This window comes from Astyanax mexicanus, chromosome 18 (genome assembly GCF_023375975.1).
Source record: "Astyanax mexicanus isolate ESR-SI-001 chromosome 18, AstMex3_surface, whole genome shotgun sequence".
NCBI lineage: Eukaryota > Metazoa > Chordata > Actinopteri > Characiformes > Acestrorhamphidae > Astyanax > Astyanax mexicanus.
The window spans coordinates 6,652,098-6,675,738 of NC_064425.1; the positions used below are offsets into that span (position 1 = coordinate 6,652,098).

The 23,641-nt window shown below is 39.5% G+C and overlaps 1 protein-coding gene across 3 annotated transcripts in view; it reads right to left on the minus strand.

The window, feature by feature from the left end:
• tiam1b (TIAM Rac1 associated GEF 1b) overlaps positions 1–23,641 on the minus strand; it is a 97,289-nt gene that overhangs the window by 58,985 nt on the left and 14,663 nt on the right. The window contains exon 1 of one of the 3 annotated variants that reach the window (XM_049466964.1): positions 17,475–17,609. The exons of 1 other annotated variant lie outside the window; for it this stretch is intronic. The gene's annotated coding sequence lies outside the window, so the exon portion shown is untranslated. Of the gene's footprint in view, positions 1–8,005; positions 8,101–17,474; positions 17,610–23,641 lie in introns of those variants that run through there. One more of the 3 variants, XM_049466965.1, reaches the window with a different exon arrangement.

Sequence of the window (23,641 nt, forward strand, 5' to 3'; positions counted from 1 at the left end):
AATTTTCTTGGTTTGCTATTAGGAGTCAAAACAATTCACAATTGTATCAAATTCAGTCAGACTCATTTTCCAATTCAGCAAAAACACGTTCTAAGGGGCTGAAATTTGCGGTGAAATGTGTTTTCATGTTCAGTTTAATACAAAAAAACTACAATATTTCAAATTAAAACTTCATACTGCTTTATACTGTTCCGATTTTCATACACACTAGCCCCAAGCTAACATACGACAAGCTAACACACAACAAGCTAACACACAACAAGCTAAAATATGGCAAGCTAAAACACAACAAGTTAAAAGACAACAAGCTAACACAAAACAAGCTAACACACAACAAGCTAAAATATGGCAAGCTAAAACACAACAAGCTAAAAGACAACAAGCTAACACAAAACAAGCTAACACACAACAAGCTAAAATATGGCAAGCTAAAACACAACAAGCTTAAAGACAACAAGCTAACACAAAACAAGCTAACACCCAACAAGCTAAAATATGACAAGCTAAAACATAACAAGCTAACACAAAACAAGCTAACACCCAACAAGCTAAAACAAGACAAGCTAACACAAAACAAGCTAACACACAACAAGCTAACACACAACAAGCTAACACACAACAAGCTAAAACACAACAAGCTAAAACAAGACAAGCTAAAACACAACAAGCTAACACACAACAAGCTAAAACACAACAAGCTAAAACACAACAAGCTAACACACAACAAGCTAACACACAACAAGCTAAAACAAGACAAGCTAACACACAACAAGCTAAAACACAACAAGCTAAAACAAGACAAGCTAACCCACAACAAGCTAACACACAACAAGCTAAAACAAGACAAGCTAACACACAACAAGCTAAAACACAACAAGCTAAAACAAGACAAGCTAAAACACAACAAGCTAACACACAACAAGCTAAAACACAACAAGCTAAAACAAGACAAGCTAACCCACAACAAGCTAAAACACAACAAGCTAAAACAAGACAAGCTAACACACAACAAGCTAAAACACAACAAGCTAAAACAAGACAAGCTAACACACAACAAGCTAAAACACAACAAGCTAAAACAAGACAAGCTAAAACACAACAAGCTAAAACACAACAAGCTAAAACAAGACAAGCTAACACACAACAAGCTAAAACACAACAAGCTAAAACAAGACAAGCTAACACACAACAAGCTAAAACACAACAAGCTAAAACAAGACAAGCTAAAACACAACAAGCTAAAACAAGACAAGCTAAAACACAACAAGCTAAAACACAACAAGCTAAAACACAACAAGCTAACACAATATTAGTAGTAGATAGTAGTAGTAGGTGTTTCTATTAAAAAGGCCAGTGAGTAGAACCACAAGATAATAGTAGTAGGTGTTTGTAATAAAGTGGACAGTGAGTGGAAGCACAAGATAGTAGTAGTTGGTGTTTCTAATGAAGTGGCCAGTAAGTGGAAGCACAAGACAGTACTAGGTGTTTCTAATAAAGTGGCCACAGTGAGTGGAAGCACAAGACAGTGGTAGGTGTTTCTGATAAAGTGGCCACTGAGTAGAAGAATAAGATAGTAGTAGTAGGTGTTTCCAATAAAGTGGCCACTTTGAGTGGAAGCACAAGATAGCAGTAGTAGTAGTAGGTGTTACTAATAAAGTGGCCATGGAGTGGAAGCACAAGATAGTAGTAGTAGTAGGTGTTTCTAATAAAGTGGCCACAGTGAGTAAAAGCACAAGATAGTAGTAGTGGATGTTTCTAATAACTGCACACTGTAAATTCCAATTTCAATAGAGTTGGAAAGGGTTGCCAGATCCTCTTTCATTCAGATGCAACTATGTGCACGTAAACAAATGAAGAACGCAGTACGGAACTCAGGAGGAGTGTGTGTCGTGTGATTACTGTCCTTTAGAGAGAGGAAAACAGACACACACCGGGTGCAGAGCGAGGTGTGTGTACGTGGTCAGTGTGTAAGAATGTGGCAGGTGCTTCAGGCCTGCTTTGTTATTAGAGCTCTGAAGCTTCTATTAGAGGAATACCAGAACCTGCTGGAACACGAGAAGAAAACTACACCACCCAGAGAACCCCAAACACACACAAACACACATATGTGTATACTGATAAACACATACCTACATACATGCACGTACAAACACACTACCATTCAAGGGAAAATATTTTGTGTCAAACATGACTCTTTAACTTTGGCTAAAAATGACCCTAAATTGTTTAGTTTGGGTAATATATTGGGTCAGATATGACTCAGGGCATCGAAATGTCTTGGTATAAAAATTATCTACTTATTTTTTGGCTCATCAATGACCCCAAAATAGTTTTGTTTAAAAAATGACCCAGAAAATATTTGGCTCGAAATGCCTTGGGTCAAAACAAATGTAAATTGCCTTGGCTAAAAATGCCCCTAAATGTCTTTCTGAAAAATGCCCCAGAAAATACAGTACCAGTCAAATGTTTGGACATGCCTTCCCATTTAATGTTTTTATTTTTTATCCTACATTGTAAATTAATATACATAAGGAATCATGTAGTAACTTAAAAGTGATAAACAAACCAAAATACTCTGAAGCGTTTATGTGCTCTTATCTGGGGAGCTGTTAACTTGTGCATTCTGAGGCTGTTAACTCTGATGAACTTATCCTGTTCAACAGAAGGTTGAGGAAACTCTTGCTCTTCCTTTCCTGAGGCGGTTAACCTGATGAGAGCCAGTTTCATCATAATGTTGTTGATAGTCTTTGCGGCGACTGCACTTGAAGATACTTTCCTGTTCTTAAAATGTTTAAAATCGACTGATCTTCTCTTTTTAAAGTATTTTTTCTTAACTTAGTTGAGTAGTTCTTCTCATAATATGGATTAGAACATTACTCAAATAGAGCTATTCACTGTATTCCAACTCTTGACTGGTACTGTATTTTGGCCCAAGAATGACCCTGTTACGCGGGTGACGGAGGGATGGAGGAGGGATGGACGTAAGTGCAATATATATTTATTTAAACATACAAGATAAAATAAAACAATAAACAAAACGCGGGTAACGCAAAAACAAGGCTAGGACGATATAAACTAGAAACACAGACTAAGAAACTAAGACAAGGAAACATACGGGTAGCAAGGATACATACTGGATACTGGATACATACTGGATACATACTGGATACTGGATACAAGATACAAAAGACAAAATACAAAAGACTCGACACTGAACATTCAAACAGACGGGCTTAAATACATGAGGAGAGTGAGAAACACCTGGGCTAGGATGACGAGGGGGCGGGGTTACAGACAAGACACAGGTGAGAACACTAATAGCTAGGGCTGGGCTGGGGCGGAGTTAGGGTGGAGACAGGTACAAAAACAACAACACAAGCACATGGCTGGAAAACATGACAGGTAAACAGAGGGGCAGGAGCACAAGAGACAAAATAAGGGAGAAACAGAAGACAGACATGGGCTAAGGTGTAACAGACCCAAAATGTACTGTTTTGGCTGAAAATGTCTCTAAAAGTAAAAAAAAAAGATTTATTTATATATTTTGGTATAAAATCTAAGAATTAAATGTTTTTGTTTTAATAATGGCTAAAATTATTTTGGTCGTACAGTTAACTAAAGATAATCTAACTAAGATAAATATTTAGGGTTCAAAACTGAACATGAAATGTTTTATACATTTTTGTTTGTTTGCTTGTGTCTGACTCTGAGACTCTACACTTTCTCTGGATTTGCATTAAGGGAAAGAGGTGCCACTAGTTTGAAGAATCTGAAATTGATTATAATTTGGATTTAACAGATTTTTGTCAGTGAATAATTGTTTGTGGTAATTAGAATTATTTTTAATGACTAGTTTTTCATGTGCAGCACCTGCAGCACCTTCAGATTTTTATCCATATTGAAGGAAATAAGCATAATGTGAAAAGAGCAGTACTGAAACAAATAAATGCTGCATTAGGAGAAAACACAGTTGTAAAAGATTAACACTACACACACACACACACACACACTTGCGTAAACTGCAGCTGTCTATGGGCCTAAAGAGACTTAAGGCCTTGGGGCTTCACCCCAGCTTTACCAAAAACACAAAAGCACAGTAAAGCTCCAGTAGAAACCCTCTAAGAGCTGAAATTGCACAATCCTGGCCCACACACTCTACTGTACTGAGATAAACTGATCCTGGGAGATGATCCGCTGTATCCTGTTGCTTTGAGTTTCCCATGAAACAGGAAAAAAGAGGACTGAATGAGCTTCTTTATCTCTTCACACGGTGGGTTTATTACAGCCTTCTAAACAACTCACACACCAATACACACAAATTAGCCATAACATTAAAACCACCCCTTAATACTGGATAGGTCATTTTACTCTGAAAGTGACCTGTGGTATCTGGACAGCTTTAGACGTTATCAGCAGATCCCTAAAGTCCTGTAAGTTTGAAGGTGTTCATGGCCTCTAAAAGCATCAGTGAACCTGAGCAACCATGACCTAGTCACCGGTTCACTTACTGTTCTTTCTTACAGCACTTTTGGTTGGTACTAGGGGTGTGCGATATCATATATAATGTCGCCAAATCTTGAATATCGTTATCACAAAAATATCCTCATGGGTACAGGGTACAATTTTTCCTGTTTGTATTAAAAGGAAAAGTCACATCCTTCTCATTTCCCATTGCATAATATACAGCTCTGGAAAAAATAAGAGACACTTAAAAATTATGAGTTTCTTTGATTTTACTAAATTGAAAACCTCTGGAATATAATCAAGAGGAAGATGGATGATCACAAACCATCAAACCAAACTGAGCTGCTGGATTTTTTTTTTGCACCAGGAGTAAAGGCCTAAAGTTATCGAAAAACAATGTGTAAGACTGGTGGAGGAGAACATGATGCCAAGATGCATGAAAACTGTGATTAAAACCAGGGTTATACCACCAAATATTGATTTCTGAACTCTTAAAACTTGATGAATATGAACTTGTTTTCTTTGCATTATTTGAGGTCTGAAAGCTCTGCATCTTTTTTGTTATTTCAACCACTTCTCATTTTCTGCAAATAAATGCTCTAAATGACAATATTTTTATTTGGAATTTGAGGTAAAAATTCTTTGTAGTTTATAGAATAAAACAACAACGTTAATTTTACTCAAACATAAGACTATAAATAGCAAAATTAGAGAAACTGATTCAGAAAATTAAGTGGTCTCTTATTTTTTTAGAGCTGTATACTGGAGACAGACTTCTGTTACAATCTGGTGAAAATCTCAATTAGCTTTGAGATTTGCATGCCATATCATATAGTATCATATTATATGCAATAATATAATTATTTATATTATACATTATTATAGATAAGCATATTGATATTAGCGCAAAAAATACCCTGAAGTATCACAATATTAGTTTAGAGCCATAACACCCACCACCATTGTCTTTATTCTGTTATCTCAGCTAACTCTCCCCATTCCTGCATGCTATGGTGAATTGATTTGCTGCATTTAAGCATTAATATGTCAACATTTGGCAGCATCGACTGGCTGTGTTCTCTTCACAGGGCTCCTGATACACTACAGAAATGAGTCATTACAGTAAAAGAGCAAGAGCGCACAACAAATGAAAAATCTATTGGAGAACACTGCATACTGCATACCCCACTAGACCTGCCTGAGGTTCTGAAGATGTTCTAGCTGTCTCAGTCATCTACCCATCCCAGCTTGTCGCTTTTACGCTTCCCCATTTCTCCTGCTTCAACACATCAGCTACTACATCCACTGCGGTGAAGCCCTGTGATTGGTCAGTTGCTGGTTTCTGAACTGAAAAGGTCAGCACTATGATAATATATCCCGTTACAGACTCTCTTCCAGGCCGTTTAATATGTTAAATAGTGGCTATTTGTCAGCTACTGCTAAATCACCGGTCACACGCCGTTCTCACACACCTCTCACACACCTCTCATACACTCAGCAGGATGATTCAGGTATTAACCTGCAGCCTGCAGAGCCTGGAGGTGTGAACTGCTTCAAATTCCCCAATTCCCATTACAGACCATATCTGCATAACAAGGAAGAGGCACAGGCCACCTGAGGGCATTCTTATTTACTACAAATTTCACACACACACACACACACACATTCGCACACACTCACTCAACATGCAGTGCTGTTTTTTCCTGATTTTGATACAGGTCTCTGTATATCAGTGTCACACACTGTTTAAATTAGCTTTAACCCATCAGAGTCCAGACCAAGTTCTGTAAGAAATCTAAAGTTAAAATCCTGATGTAATATACAGCACCAGATAAACGTTTGGACACACCTTCTCATTCAATGTTTTAATTTTTTTCCTACATAGTAAATGAATACTAAAATGATCCAGAATATGAAGGAACACACAAGGAATCATGTAGTAACTTAAAATTACTGTAAAACAAACCAAAATACTATAGCATTTAGGTTATTTTATCTGGGGAGTGTTAACCTGCAGTATCTGAGGCTGGAAACTCTAATGAACTTATCCTGTGCAACAAAGGAAACTCTTGCTCTTCCTTTCCTGCGGCAGTCCTGATGAGAGCCAGTTCCTTCACAACATTTTGTTAGAACATTACTCAAATAGAGCTATTCACTGTATACCAACTCTGCCTCTTCACAACTTTACAGCTGATGCTCTCAAACATATTAAGAGAAAAATAATTCACTCTTGATGAGTTCAGCACAGCTGTTAACTGAAAGCCTGAATTTCAGGAGATTCTACCTCATAAAACGGACTGAGAAAATCCTGCCAAGATTTGCAAAACTGTCTAATCTAAGCAATATCTAAAATATGAAACATATTCTGGATTGTTTTGCACCTTTTTTGTTTACTGAAAAAATGTATATGTTTTTCTTCACAGTTTGGATGAGCTCAGTGTTAAACTACAAAGCAGATTATTTTAAAATAATGAAAAAACTAACTTTTTCAAACTTTTGACTGGTACTGCATAACTCCCTCCTAAACGCACACTGCCATGGTCCAACAACTTGAGCCTACCTGAATCCTTCCAGTCATTACATCCCAATCAAATCTAATTTATTTGTATAGCGCTTTTTACAACTGATGTCACAAAGCATCTTTACAGAAACAGCTTTACAATCACAGTGAATGCCAGTGTCTCCGGTATCCTCTTAAAGGTAAACCTCAACTAAGACCAGCTCGCTTCAACAACACCATCTTTAGAGACAAAATTCAGTCTAAGGGATGAAACTGAATTACAGCACTAAGTTTATCTGGTTTTGGGGCAACAAATCAAAATAGCTTAAACCAGCTGACTAGTATAAAAGCTAACACAGGTGAAGTTTAAGTATCACTAATATCTAAGAATTACGGCTTTTGACTAATTTACTAATTAACAATACTGTTAGCATTTGTTTTGTTAAATGAGTCATATGCTAAATGCTAACAACAACTGATGACTGACATTAATCTTTAGCTAGTACTGATATTACCTGTTAGCATGTTATATTAAAAATGCTAAAAAATAACAATGAATACAACTATTTTTTTTAATGCTAGGTAACTGTAATGTTAACATTGTTAAATAGAAAAAAAAAGTTAACAAAAAATATTTTCTAGACATTATTAATACAGAAGATTTTCTTTCAATGATAAATATGCTAACAGATCTTAATTAGCATTCAGTTTTATAATGGTTAAGCACAGTTAGCTAAACAATATTTTCATTCCTTTAAATTGTAAAAAAACTAACACTGTGTAAAAAAAATGTTTTTTTGCGGAAGAATAAAAATCAATAACTCATAATTCCCTAAAGAAATTAAACAAAGTGGTAAAAACAAAGGATGGACTTCCACTCAATCAGTTAGCTATTTTAACTACTTCTTGCTATGCAGTTTACACAGCTGCTCCACACTAATCATTTTAATATTGTGTATATTTTCTATTTATAAGAAATCACAATAATAATAACATATCACCTTCCTGCCGTATGTCCAGCTATAAGAAGCTAAAACTCACCAGAGTCAGAATGATTCCTCAAGATCTCTCTGTATTGTCCATCTGCAATAATCCTCACGCTTTGATGTTTGAGTGTAACTGCTGCCGGTGGGAAGCAAAGGCAAGCCCCAGCACCTCTCGGCGCCTCCACCCCCCGCCCAGGTCTGGTGTGTGTGAAGTGGTGGGCGGAGCCTGTGTGTGAGTGCTCTCCTTCGGGGTTGTAAAGGAGGATTCACACCTGAGACCCAACCATCCCTCCCAAACCCTCAGCTCTGAGAGCCAAACCCTCAGCTCTCAGAGCCCAGCGCCCAAAACACTGAGAGCCAACCATACCTCCCAAACCCTCAGCTCTCAGAGCCCAGCACCCAAAAAACTGAGAGCCAACCATACCTCCCAAACCCTGAGCTCTCAGAGCCCAGTGCCCAAAACACTGAGAGCCAACCATACCTCCCAAACCCTCAGCTCTCAGAGCCTAGCGACCAAAACACTGAGAGCCAAACATACCTCCCAAACCCTGAGCTCTCAGAGCCCAGCGCCCAAAAAAACTGAGAGCCAACCATACCTCCCAAACCCCCAGCTCTAAGAGCCCAGCGCCCAAAAAACTGAGAGCCAACCATACCTCCCAAACCGCCAGCTCTAAGAGCCCAGCGCCCAAAAAACTGAGAGCCAACCATACCTCCCAAACCCTCAGCTCTTAGAGCCCAGCGCCCAAAAAACACTGAGGCCCAACCATACCTCCCAAACCCTCAGCTCTCAGAGCCCAGCGCCCAAAAAAGTGAGAGCCAACCATACCTCCCAAACCCTCAGCTCTCAGAGCCCAGCGCCCAAAAAACTGAGAGCCAACCATACCTCCCAAACCCTCAGCTCTCAGGGCCCAGCACCCAAAAAACTGAGAGCCAACCATACCTCCCAAGCCCTCAGCTCTTAGAGCCCAGCGCCCAAAAAACACTGAGAGCCAACCATACCTCCCAAACCCTCAGCTCTCAGAGCCCAGCGCCCAAAAAACTGAGAGCCAACCATACCTCCCAAACCCTGAGCTCTCAGAGCCCAGCGCCCAAAAAACTGAGAGCCAACCATACCTCCCAAACCCTCAGCTCTCAGAGCCCAGCGCCCAAAACACTGAGAGCCAACCATACCTCCCAAACCCTGAGCTCTCAGAGGCCAGCGCCCAAAAAAACTGAGAGCCAACCATACCTCCCAAACCCTCAGCTCTCAGAACCCAGCACCCAAAAAACTGAGAGCCAACCATACCTCCCAAGCCCTCAGCTCTTAGAGCCCAGCGCCCAAAAAACACTGAGGCCCAACCATACCTCCCAAACCCTCAGCTCTCAGAGCCCAGCGCCCAAAAAAGTGAGAGCCAACCATACCTCCCAAACCCTGAGCTCTCAGAGCCCAGCGCCCAAAAAACTGAGAGCCAACCATACCTCCTAAACCCTCAGCTCTCAGAGCCCAGCGCCCAAAACACTGAGAGCCAACCATACCTCCCAAACCCTGAGCTCTCAGAGTCCAGCGCCCAAAAAAACTGAGAGCCAACAATACCTCCCAAACCCTCAGCTCTCAGAACCCAGCGCCCAAAAAACACTGAGAGCCAACCATACCTCCCAAACCCTCAGCTCTCAGAGCCCAGCGCCCAAAACACTGAGAGCCAACCATACCTCCCAAACCCTGAGCTCTCAGAGGCCAGCGCCCAAAAAAACTGAGAGCCAACCATACCTCCCAAACCCTCAGCTCTCAGAACCCAGCACCCAAAAAACTGAGAGCCAACCATACCTCCCAAGCCCTCAGCTCTTAGAGCCCAGCGCCCAAAAAACACTGAGGCCCAACCATACCTCCCAAACCCTCAGCTCTCAGAGCCCAGCGCCCAAAAAAGTGAGAGCCAACCATACCTCCCAAACCCTGAGCTCTCAGAGCCCAGCGCCCAAAAAACTGAGAGCCAACCATACCTCCTAAACCCTCAGCTCTCAGAGCCCAGCGCCCAAAACACTGAGAGCCAACCATACCTCCCAAACCCTGAGCTCTCAGAGTCCAGCGCCCAAAAAAACTGAGAGCCAACAATACCTCCCAAACCCTCAGCTCTCAGAACCCAGCGCCCAAAAAACACTGAGAGCCAACCATACCTCCCAAACCCTCAGCTCTCAGAGCCCAGCGCCCAAAAAACTGAGAGCCAACCATACCTCCCAAACCCTCAGCTCTCAGAGCCCAGTGCCCAAAACACTGAGAGCCAACCATACCTCCCAAACCCTCAGCTCTCAGAGCCTAGCGACCAAAACACTGAGAGCCAAACATACCTCCCAAACCCTGAGCTCTCAGAGCCCAGCGCCCAAAAAACTGAGAGCCAACCATACCTCCCAAACCCTGAGCTCTCAGAGCCCAGCGCCCAAAACACTGAGAGCCAACCATCCCTCCCAAACCCTGAGCTCTCAGAGCCCAGCGCCCAAAAAACTGAGAGCCAACCATACCTCCCAAACCCTCAGCTCTAAGAGCCCAGCGCCCAAAAAACTGAGAGCCAACCATACCTCCCAAACACTCAGCTCTCAGAGCCCAGCGCCCAAAAAACTGAGAGCCAACCATACCTCCCAAACCCTCAGCTCTCAGAGCCCAGCACCCAAAAAACTGAGAGCCAACCATACCTCCCAAGCCCTCAGCTCTTAGAGCCCAGCGCCCAAAAAACACTGAGAGCCAACCATACCTCCCAAACACTCAGCTCTCAGAGCCCAGCGCCCAAAAAACTGAGAGCCAACCATACCTCCCAAACCCTCAGCTCTCAGAGCCCAGCACCCAAAAAACTGAGAGCCAACCATACCTCCCAAACCCTCAGCTCTCAGAGCCCAGCGCCCAAAAAAGTGAGAGCCAACCATACTTCCCAAACCCTGAGCTCTCAGAGCCCAGCGCCCAAAACACTGAGAGCCAACCATACCTCCCAAACCCTGAGCTCTCAGAGCCCAGCGCCCAAAACACTGAGAGCCAACCATACCTCCCAAACCCTGAGCTCTCAGAACCCAGCACCCAAAAAACTGAGAGCCAACCATACCTCCCAAGCCCTCAGCTCTTAGAGCCCAGTGCCCAAAAAACTGAGACCCAACCATACCTCCCAAACCTGAACTACATTTAACATCAATTAAGTCTCATTTAATTGCATTTAAATAACAACTAAGCATTTCACTGCAAGTTGTATGGTGTGTAACTATATGAAAAACTATTGTACAATTAATACAGTAAATAATTAAGAATTAATAAAAATGTACAAAAAACCTAACAATGCTAATAATTACATAATAACTTGTTCTTAGAGATGCATCAAAGTGTTATTTTATTTTAACTGAAATTAAACCCAAACAAAATGTAACATTTGGATAAATACTGAACACACCTTCTCTTTTTCAATGTGTTTTCCTTATTTTCATGACTATTTACATTGTGGATTCTCACTGAAGGCATCGAAACTATGAATGAACACGTGGAGTTTTGTACCTAACAAAAAATAACTAAATTTTTTTTTGTTATATTCTAGTTTGTTCAAAATAGCCACCCTTTGCATCATTCTCTCAGTGGTCACCTGAAATGGTTTTCCAACAGTCTTGAATGAAGGAGTTCCCAGAGGTGTTTATTAGCACTTGTTGCCCCTTTGCCTTCTTCACTCTGTGCTCCAGCTCACCCCAATCTTGGATTGGGTTCAGGTCTGGTGACTGTGGAGGTTCAGCTCATTTTTTATTAAGTACATAAAACTCCACATGTGTTCATTCATAGTTTTGATGCCTTCAGTGAGAATCTACAATGTAAATAGTCATGAAAATAAAGAAAACGCATTGAATGAGAAGGTGTGTCCAATCTTTTGGCCTGTACTGTATATATTACAAACGCATTCATTTAATAGAATAAATATATTTGTCTTGCCTTTCAAAGAAAAATAAATTACAAAGCTACAATTTCAATTATTTATTAAAAACACTTAACATATTTAACATCCCAGCAGACAAAATAAATGTCATAGTTTGGTATTAACTATTTGGTCTTTCCATTTTTTAATACCTGAACACACAATATGCTTTCTGCCATATTGAATAAAGTATTTAATTTACAGAATATTCAGTGCATCCCTCTAAAGTCAATAAAGTGCAAAAAAATCTATCTAGCATTAACCTTAATTTAAGCATTGGTACTGACTATTGCTGTTATGGATTTATTCTTAAATGCTACCATTAATATCTATGAAAATGAACACTAATTTTAAGTCAGTGGATAGTTCTAGTCCTTTAAAATCTCTGTTTAACACCAAAATCAGTCTGACTTAGTCACAGCATAAGAAATACCATTTTGTAATTTCTTTTTACATACCCCATACCTGCACTACTGCTTATACTTGCACTGCATTACCCACTTCAATTGCCCCTACAACTGTGAACTTTTAAAGCTGTATGCATTCGTTTCCTTTACCAGCCTTAAGCTGTTATACCACTATATTTGCACGACTGTTTTTACGGGTTCTGTTTATACTTGTACTGTCATTCCCTCTTAAAATCACCCCCCATCACTATTGCACTATATTCTCTTGTCTCATGTATGTCTATTTGTGTCCTTGTTGTATTGTACATATAGTGTTTCCCATTCTTTTACATTATAATCTTATTTATGTACTTGCTGTAACTTTGGGAAGGAGAGTAATGTAATTTTAATTCTCTGTATGTCCTGTACATATGCAGTATTAACAATAAAACTGCCTGCATTAACTTTACATACGGCAAAGAAAACTGAAGATCATATTCTTAAATGAGAAGCATTTATATTAACATTCACAGAACTAAGAGCTGAATAAACTCAGTATTAAATTAACACTGCAGGCTAAAAACCTAAAGTCCTAAGCATTAACTGCGAACACAGTTTTCCTTATACGCTCTTCAATTTAGAGCCGGCCATAACCCAGCAGGATGTAATGCCTCCCCCTCTCAACCATATACAGCTATTAACAACATTTACATCTCAGAGACCCCATGATGCACCATTCAGGACAATGTAGCAGGACTGTCCTTCACCTCGGCCATTAGCACATACTACTGTTAGCAAACATTAAGGCTCTTAACTGTTTAAACAGCAAACAAGAATTATCTTTACCAAGACAGAAGAGAATGCACTTTTACTCTTATACTGTATGTACGAAAATATATTTTGACAACTGCTCATTCACTGCTTCCTCTAAGGTATTATAAGGTATTATAAAGAGTTTATCCTGCTTTCGTTTTGAAGGAGCATTGCTGTGAGGATTTGATTTAGAGCTGGGCAATACATGGATAATTTATCCTATTATGATACATATATATATTTTTTTATATTGACAACATACTATAATAAGCATTCCACTACAGACACTGTAAAAAAAATCAAGTTTAAATGAAAATGTAATATAAATCAGTGTACTGTGCACAAAACAGTATTTTAATACCAGATTTTAAGAATATGCCACTGCTGATGCATTTCGTGTGTCAAAATATTGCTTTTAATATCTTATATAAAATGTCATGTAAAAATGTCTTTAAATATCGTGATATAATATTTTTACCATTTTGCCCAACTCTGTATATCACATATAGTGTGGTTATGTGTACACAAAGGGTGGCTTTTATACTGTTCACATCGAAATAGGAATTATACCATATCAACCAAAATTAAGAAATAAATCATGATATATACTTTAGCAGTATCTTTATATATATGTAAACATATATACTTTAGCACTAACACAAAAACCCAAATTAACCAATGGAATTTTTCACTAAAGGAAACTGTATAACTATATCACATTCTCATTTACTTCACTGTTAATAATGCTAACAATTTGTCAAAGCATGATAAAGATACTAGTAGTGACAGTAAATTGACAAATATCTGATTAATCACAATATAATTCTGTGATTAATTGAGAATAATTGCATTGTTTCTTTTCCTTAACTGTAAGCTTTTAACAATGTGTATTTAAACATACATAAAATAGTAAGTCTTTAATTTGCAAAAAAGAATTATATTTATATATGGGTGATGTCAGTTGCTTTAAAAAGTATTGTGTTAATCACATAAAATCATGACACAATTATTTTAAATGCTGGTATTTCCCTGTAATGTTGGAAAGGGGACAGTAGTAATAGTTTAATGTGGTTTAGGTCTGGCAGTCTAGAGATTTATTAACTGTATTATAAAATCTCAGAGTAGTTTTGAGACTTTTTAAATCTTTTTAAATTAGAATCTTTACTGACTTTAATTGGGGAAATAAACACTAGTGTAGCTCCATATTCCACACTCAACAACCTGCAAAGAGGAAAATTAACGTTTCAAGGAAGTGTTTTATTCTGTTGTCTGAAACCATCTATACACGTGTAATGTTGAATTCGATTCAGAAAAGTTTTTACTATTTCAAACTTCCAAAAAAATACTCGCAAAAAAAATCAGATCATCTTAACTAGGTTAAGACGTTTTTACCACTGTTTTACTGGGTTTAAGTCTTATTTAATCAGACAATAATATATGGAAGGAATAATAAACTGTATAATACTACTGCTTTACTACTGCCTACTTTTCCAGAGTAGGAAATCTAACCTGTAGGAGCGTTACAGTCAAAATTTCAGACATCGCATTAACTACCTAATACAGGCCTGCTTATTCACACATGCTAATACTGCTGGTTCTGACTCAAACTCTTCCTTCTATGGCTCCCAGCAGAAATATATTTATTTTATTTCTTTATACCTTATTCCCCACGAGCAAACAAGCAGGTGTATATAATTAATAGGAAATCACACCTCATCTCAGCAACTCCCACAACATTCTGTCTCAGTGTCTGACTCTGTAGGCGATTCCTGCTGCTGTATACGCTCCGTACGTCACAGCCTGTGAGATAAAAACGTCCCGGCGGTGTAAAAACAGGCAATATGGGGCTCAGAACAGACTTTCCTCAGGGAAAATATGGAATACCCAGTGATGCTACAGCCCTCCGGATGCTAAAACTGATGAACTTATGATTATATTAGTATTATTATTGTCACCATCTCCTAGAGGTGGGCGATATGGCCCTAAAATAATATCACGATATTTCATGGTGTTATCACGATAACGATACTCTTGGCGATATGACAAAAACATAAAAAACACACTACTGCAACAAAACTTACATTTTATTATTGTACACGATATGATACAGCACACCCCTAACTGAGATATAAAAAAATACAAGAATTGTAGCCTTTTTCTAACAGAAGTCAATGATCCAGAATATCATGATACTAATAATAATACACTCCAAATATCTCCATATATCCAGGATTAAAGTAAAATAAGTCATACTGGACAAATATAATCTGTCTCTAGTAGATATTAAATTGTAAATGAGAAATGTAGGACCCTGCTGTGATAATTAGGGGTGGGTGATATGGCACGATACTTCAGGGTATAATATCGTTCACGATATTCAAAAATTTTGGCGATACTATCGCGTACGATTTGATATGGCACACCCCTACCATCTCCTTTTATTTTTATAGTAATTTAAATTTGTATAGTAATTAAAATGTTCTACTTACGCATGTTTTATTTTATTATTTAATTATTTTCTTTTATTGTGTTTTTATATTGAATTAATTGTTTAATTGAAATATATTTACTTCTTTTCTTAATTATTGTAATTATTTCAATAATTTTTTCACCTCTTGTTTAAATGACAGCTTTGAACATCAGCTTTATGAGGTAGAGTCACCTGGAATTCAGGCTTTCAGTTAACAGCTGTGCTGAACTTCTCAAGAGTTAATTACCTGAATTTCTTGTCTCTTAATAAAGTGTTTGAGAGCATCAGTTGTAAAGTGTTGAAGAGGTAGAGTTACAGGTATACAGTGAATAGCTCTATTTGAGTAATGTTCTAATCCAGATTATAAGAAGCAAGAACTACTTAACTAAGTAAAGAAAAAATACTTTAAGTCAATCCAAAACATTTTGAGAACTTTTGAAACTTTGACCATCAAAACATTATAATGAAACTAGCTCCCAGAGAGGGATTTCATGGTTCTGGAGAATTGTTGTTAGGATTTGTTTTGATTGCATCCAGCCACAAGAGTGTTACTCCCTGACTCATCCCCTCCAGATGTACTACATTCGCGATAATATCAGAGTCAGAATCAATCAGCTACACTTGGAAAAAAGAGTGAATTTGATTGAATCTCTTGGCTCTGACCTCATGACCTCACTCCGCTCACCACACTCTCCTCATTTCCATGTGTTTGGCAGCAGCAGAGACTCCGCCCCTTTCCCTCCGACCCTCTTTTCTCTGAACTCTTTCCACTCGGACTAGCTCGTCCATTTGCAATTCATCATCTGTCTCTCAGTGGTGCATAATACAGCCCCCCGCGGCCCACCACTACAGAACAATCACACACAGACCAGCAGGACTGTCTGAAAAACGCTACAAGTGTGTGTCTGTGTGTGAAAAATAGAGGCCAAAAGTCTTGTTTTCTTGTTTGCACTCAGACTCAACGAGTGTAAAGTCTCAGTCTTGTCTCAGTCTTGTCTCAGTCTTGTCTCGGACTCGACTACTACAAAAGACTGAGTAATGCTTGATTTAGGGCATCTCCATGTGTCTTTGCTATCGTAACGATGGGGAAAGTACACCTTGTGTGGCTCGCAGCACACAAAAGCCATGAACTTATTCTTTAATTAATCATGGGTGTGTTTTGAGTGTAACTTGATATAAACCAATAAGAGTGGCTCTTACCATTCCCTTTAAAAACCAGGTAAGCTCTGACTTTGGCAGTGTGCTATTTTAACAGCGCAGCTACCTGAATGTTTCCAACGTTTCTCAGCAGAGGAAACTGATCTGCTCGTTCACACTGTTAAGGTGGACAAGCAGCTCATTTACGGGAACAGAAATGCATTGCCAAGATAGGTATGCATGTCAGACAGATAATTGTTGTCAGGGTTTAAATCAGTCAGTGGAGCACCTGTGTTTTCTGTTGCCAAGATAGCAATACGCCAGAAATTTACCTGAACAAAGCTAATTTCCAGACCACCACCTCCATCAGTGTAGATACAATCACAAGCACTGATGTTTTTTAACTGTTGTTAACTGTTTTAAGACTGTTGGCAGTGTGTAAGATAGCAATGAGCATCACAACGTGCCTTGCACACTTCACACGGTGTACAATAGTACTGTTTTGGACTTGATTACTAAAATTCTTAGTCTTGTCTCAGAATTGACTCACACTCAAACGCTACCAACTCTGAGTCTTCACTGAGAATGACTCTTGCTCAACTACCACATGTTTCACAGCTGAGAGTGAGAGAGAGGAAGACAAAGAGAGAGAGAGAGAGAGAGACAGAGAGAGAGAGAGAGAGAGAGAGAGAGAGAGAGAGAGAGAGAGAGAGAGAAAATGCTCAGGTGTGGGAAATCCCTTTGATCTTCATCTCATCTCACCCCTGAAACACTTTGAAGACACACACTCACACACAGGGGTCCTACCTCACTGCTGTAAAGGATGTTTCTCCTCCAGGATGACAAGAAAAAAAATCCCACCTTCTCTCTCTCTCTCTCTCTCTCTCCCTCTGTCTCACACTCTCTCTTACACAAACACACACACACACACACACAGACACTAGCACATAGTGCACAGCACTCTGACTGACTGCAGCTCACACACACTCAAACACACACACACACACTGAAGCATGGGAACCAGGAGGTGTGTCTATTCCCTCGTTCCCTCCCTCTCACACTCTCTCTCTCTCTCTCTGTATCTCTAGTTCTCCCTTTTTGCCCACTATCTCTCTCTCTATATATATATATCTCCCTCTGATTCTCTCTCTCTGTATTGCTATCTCTGTTTCTGTCTCTCTCTCTCTGTATCTCCACCTCTGTTTCACTTTATCTCTCTCTCCCTCCCTGTTTCTCTCTCTCCCTCTGTTCTCTCTCTCCTCTGCCACTGTTCTCTTTTATTGTATGTGAGATCAAGCAGCATTGGATTACAAATGAGTTCTCACACACACACACACACACACACACACGCACGCACACACACACACACACACACACACACACCTTTACGCTTTGTTCTGACACCCTTTCAGCAGTGTGAGTTTACACACTCCGATTAAACAAATTACAGGAGGGGAACAGCTGTTTGTGTGTGTGTGTGTGTGTACTCGTGTGCACATGCTTGTGCGTTACTGTGGTACAGAAATGTTTAGTGATGGTTACAGGAGGAATGTGGCGTTTGGGGCTGCCTAGCTGCAGACCGGTCAGAATACCCATGCTGACCTTCACAGTGATGGAAGGAGGTCGCCTGATCTAAAGAACTGTCCTGGTACCTGTGTGCTGTTTATTTGGAGAAGTGCCAGCACTAAGATGCACCATGGGTACCACTTGACAACTTGGTGGTGGTAGTTTCATTAACCAGGTGATGTCTATCTATGCCAGGGTTGTCCAAACTTTTTTGTTGGGGGCAAGAAGGAGAAATATATTTGTCACGGGCCACAGACTCTGTAATAAAACAAATAATTAAATATACCACTTTAAATAATACTTTTTCCTGATTACTTTCATTTACACACCATTTTACTTGACTTACTATCTTTATCTTTGACAGTGTTGTGTAAACTAAGATTCTTCAAATTGATGTTTAATTTCATGATGTCTCTTAATATTAAACTCCTTAATTACGGCAACTGTTAGACTCTTTGCCCCGTTTTTCTGCGCTAGAAATGCGCACCCTCTCCGCTTTTAGACTCTTTGCCCCATTTCTCTGCGCTAGAAATGCGCACTCTCTCCGCTTTAAGACTCTTTTTGCCCCGTTTTTCTCCGCTAGAAATGAGCACAGTCTCCGCTTTTAGACTCTTTGGCCCGTTTCTGACACCTAGCGTTCAAACTTTTAATCTCACATTATAAAAAACCTGCTTAACAGCGGGCCAACTTTCATTCTATTTCTAAAATACCTTGCGGGCAGCTCCAAAAAAGGAAACGGGCCGCAAATGGCCCGCGAGCCATAGTTTGGACCCCTGATCTATGCTGATGGGAGTGGTGGTCTGAAAATGAGGTGTGTTCAGGTAAATTTCTGGTGTATTGCTATCTTGGTGCTCCACATGTGCTCCACTGACTGAATACAACCTAGACAGACAACAGTTAAAATAACATTGCTGTTCCCTTAAATGAGCTGCTCACATACCTTCACAGCGTGAACGAGTGAGCAGGTCAGTTTCCTCTGCTGAGAAGTATTGGACACGTAGCTGCGCTGTTAAAATAGCAAGCCACCAAAGTCAGAGCTTACCTGGCTCTTAAAGGGAATGGCAAGTGACACTCTGATTGGTTTATTTATTTTTTTTTTTTTTTTAATTTTATTTCTATTTTTTTCCCATTTTCTCCCCAATTTTACACGGCCAATTACCCAACCCATTCATTAGGACTCCCCCTATCACTAGTGATACCTCAACACACCAGGAGGGTGAAGACTAGCACATGCTTCCTCCGATACATGTGAAGTCAGCCACCGCTTCTTTTCGAGCTGCTGCTGATGCAGCATTACCGAGCAGCCAGCGCGCTTGGAGGAAAGCGCAGCGGCTCGGCTCCAGTACATCAGCTCACAGACGCCCTGTGCTGCAGACATCCCCGTAGGAGTGATGTGGGGAGAGAGCGCCATCTACCCACCCAGAGGGAGCAGGGCCAATTTTGCTCCCTCTGACGCCGGCAGCTTGATGGCAAAGCTGCATGAGCTGGGGTTCGAACCGGCGACCTCCTGCTCATAGTGGCAGCGCTTTAGACTGCTGGACCACTCGGCGCCCCCTGATTGGTTTATTTTACATCACGCCCAAAACACACTCATGATTAATTATGAGAGTTAGTAAATGCCTTTTGCACTTGTCGAGCCGCACAACTGTACTTTTCCCGACGTTATGATAGCAAAGACAAACTGACATGCCCTAAATCAAGCTTCATGGTGCACAACTGACGACTTGGCTATAGATCACAAAAACAGGGCCGAAAGAGAGAGAGAAAGAAAAATAGAGATGGAGAGAAAGAGAGAGATAGTGAGATTGTGAGAAAAAAAATAAAGAGAGAGAGATGAATAAACAGAGAGATGGAGAAAAAGAAAAAAGTGAGATAAATGGAGAGATAAAGAGAGAGGTGGAAAGAGACAGAGATAGCAAGAGAAAAATAAAAAAATGAAAAGAGAGAAATGGAGAGAAAGAGAGAGATGGAGAGCGGGAAAGAAAAAAAGAGAAATAAAGAGAAAGAGAGATGGAGAGAGGGAGAGATCAGGGCTGCAGTGCTGTTGTCATAGCAGCCGCTCTGCTGGGGAGAGACACACCGACATCAGTCATGACATCAGCTCAATTCTATTCACACACACACACACACTCAGTCTGAGGTCACGCTCAAGGCAGCAGTTCAGCAAAATTTTTGTTAAGCTTAAACGCAGCGGATTAACTGAGACTGATCTTTATTTTAGTGGAGATAAGAGGCTAATGTAACTAACAGGTGATTGATTGAAGAACTGGAGAAATATATTTATACACAATATATATTTAGACACAATTTATACATGTTGTGTCTTCTCAGCCTAATTCAAGTTAGAATAGGTCTGTGGGCTATGCAAAACATACAAAACACTCTATTTCTGAGCCATTTAAGGGCTCTTTCACTTTAATGCAAATCCCATGTTTAAGATGAGTGTTTACCACAGGTTAGTGTTAGCTTGGGCTAAATGGTAAAACACAAACAAGCTATTTCATGCTTCACTGCGATATAAGCACAAACGTCATCATCTGAGCCTCATCTGCTGATCATCTGGCCATAGACAGTGGGTACAGATCCCTACTTCAGAAGAAGTCTGCTGGCTAATCCTGCTGTGTGCTGTCTGAGGTTCTCAACCAGCAGATTGAAATGGCGTTTCTAACATTGATCTAGACATACACACCATATATTCATAACATATATAATGATAATAATATAAATAATAATAGTCTTTTTTATTTATCTTAATTATCTTAATATGTGATTGGGAATCAGCTGAGGTATCTTACATCTTTTTCACTCAAACCATGTGAAGATGCTCAGGAACTTCTAACAGAGTTGCTTATTTTTGTTTCCGACACTGAATGACGAACTGTTATCAAAAACTTGGACCATGGAAATCAAACATTACTCCAAAAACAACTAAATAAGGTGAAGCATCCCCAAACTTTTGCCACCCGGCGTGAAGAAAGAGAGTGAAAACAGAGTGGACCGTCTAGACGAGTGTGATTAAAGCAGCCAAAATAAGAGCTTCAGCATCTCACACACACGCACACACACACACACACACACACACATTCAGACTGCTTCACAAACTCGCTCCATCACCAGCCAAGGTCACGACCCCAATGCTGCAGAAACAACGGCTGCTTACTCCCACTAGCAGGCAGACGGAGAGACAGAACATCAAAAACAGAGAAGAAAAGAAAGAGAGAGAGAGTGAGAGAGAGAGAGAGAGAAAGAGATAAAGTGTTGATGGTGAAGAAAGAGAGAAAGAGAGAGAGAGAGATAGGGATAGAGAAAAGAGAGAGGGAGAGAGAGAAAGTGTTGATGGTGAAGAAAGAGAGAAAGAGAGAGAGGGGGAGAGAGAGAGGGAGAGAGTGAAAGGGATAAAAAGAGGGAGGAGGAAAAACAAAGAGGCCTCTGCCAAACAAAAGAGGCAAACTCAGGCCGCCTTCGTCCACTTCTAATAACTGTGGAAACAGTAAACAGTGCACACACGCACACACACACACACACACACACACACACACACACACACACACACAGGCCAGCCAACACTACCAAACACCACACACACTGCTGTTCGGCCACCAATTTCATAACACTATTATTCAGATGACATTCTATAATAATAATGTAAAAAATAATGTATATTTTTTAATGTCATATTAATTGTAAATATATTGATAAGTTGTTACACTGTGTTCAAGGCAAATAAATATTAAATAAAAACAAAATGCAATTATATAAAAATCACATGGGCCTGTATTTTATTGCCAATAGAAAATAGAACACACTCAGACTTTCATTAAAAAAAAAACATTTACTCAATCAGAACTTGCAGCATCTCATCTCATAAAGTTGGTTGGTTGAAAGTTAAAAAGGTGTATAAATTTAACATTTTATTCTAAGCTAGTCTTTTTGTAAGTTATAAATATATTATAAATTTATATCTGCATCTGCCCAGAATTCCCACATCGGTGGATCCCTACTCACAGAGCAAAACTTCAGCCCAGATCTGGATAACTATAAACACATTCAGCACCACGTTAATAAATCTATACAGAGTTTTTACAAACCTCTTTACACAATGAAATCTTACATAGGTAGTTCAATATAAACTCACCAATCACTAAAAATAGACATGATTCTGTCCCAACTAACAGAGAATGTTATACGAATTAAAAACGTTTAGCAAAGTTTTGAAAAGGTTGCAGGAAGGTTAACCTCTAACATTACCGAAATAATGTTTCAGTAAGATTCTGAAAACTTTATACGCACAGGAGTCTGCAGTAGCAGTTATAGCACAGTAAGCAGAATGTGTGTGTGTGTGTGTGTGTGTGTGTGAGACAGAGACTAAGGCAATACCAGGGCTGATAAAGCTGACCTTGCACTGAGCCGGACTTTATCAGCTGTTTAAGGGTTATTTTAGTATGTAAAACTGTCAGGAGGAAACACTGCAGCACTTTCTTCCATTCACTTTAACATAAACAGCTTACTGCTTTAGCACACATGACATAGCACATTTAACGTTAGCTTTAGCTTAGCATCACAAGCTACTGTAACTCAAAATCTCTTGAATGTCTCAGAAAAAAATACACATTCCTGATTATAGAAAAACACTTTTTTTAACATGGCTTTGTCTTACATCTAAATTTAATTTCTCATATTTCAGTTTTATCAATTTCAAACCTTTTTTAAATGTAATATCTTTATATTTAGATCACATTACTTTTTATTATTTTAATTATTATTACTTCTTATAACTTTCTCTTAAACTTTTGCATAGAGTGTTCAATGGAGTCTCCTCTGTGTATGAAAGGTGCTATACAAATAAACCTGCCTGGCCATAACGTTATCAGATTTTATTTAATAGCGATGTTGAATACAATCTGGTTTGAAAAAGCTCCATTGTGTGTTTAAAGTAAAACAAAATCATAGTGAAGTAACGTTTTCTAATTTTGCCACTGAGGCAACAAGGCTAGTACACATTGGCGGTTTAACTGGTTTATTTTATATTAATGTTGTTTACAAATTGTATTTTTTGTAAGTGTGTTATCCATTTTTTCCACCTGCTTGCATGTTGGACTACATCCACATCTGCTGGCCTTACAAGCTCAGTTCTGGTGTTTGTCAGCAAGTCTCAGTTTTGTTCCTGATTATCGTTGCCACTTTTGAAGCTCCCCAGTTGACAGAAATGGCGATCCACCAACCACAATTATTTCCTTTATTGGCACTCAACACCAGTTGACCCTCCTCTGGCAGAGTTACCAGCAACCTGATTAGCTCTATGTTGAAAGATGTAACTTCATCAATAAACATACTATATGAAAAACCCCATATTTCAATCAACAGGCAGTCTCCTCAAAAACAGCTCATAACCAGATTTACCACACGCA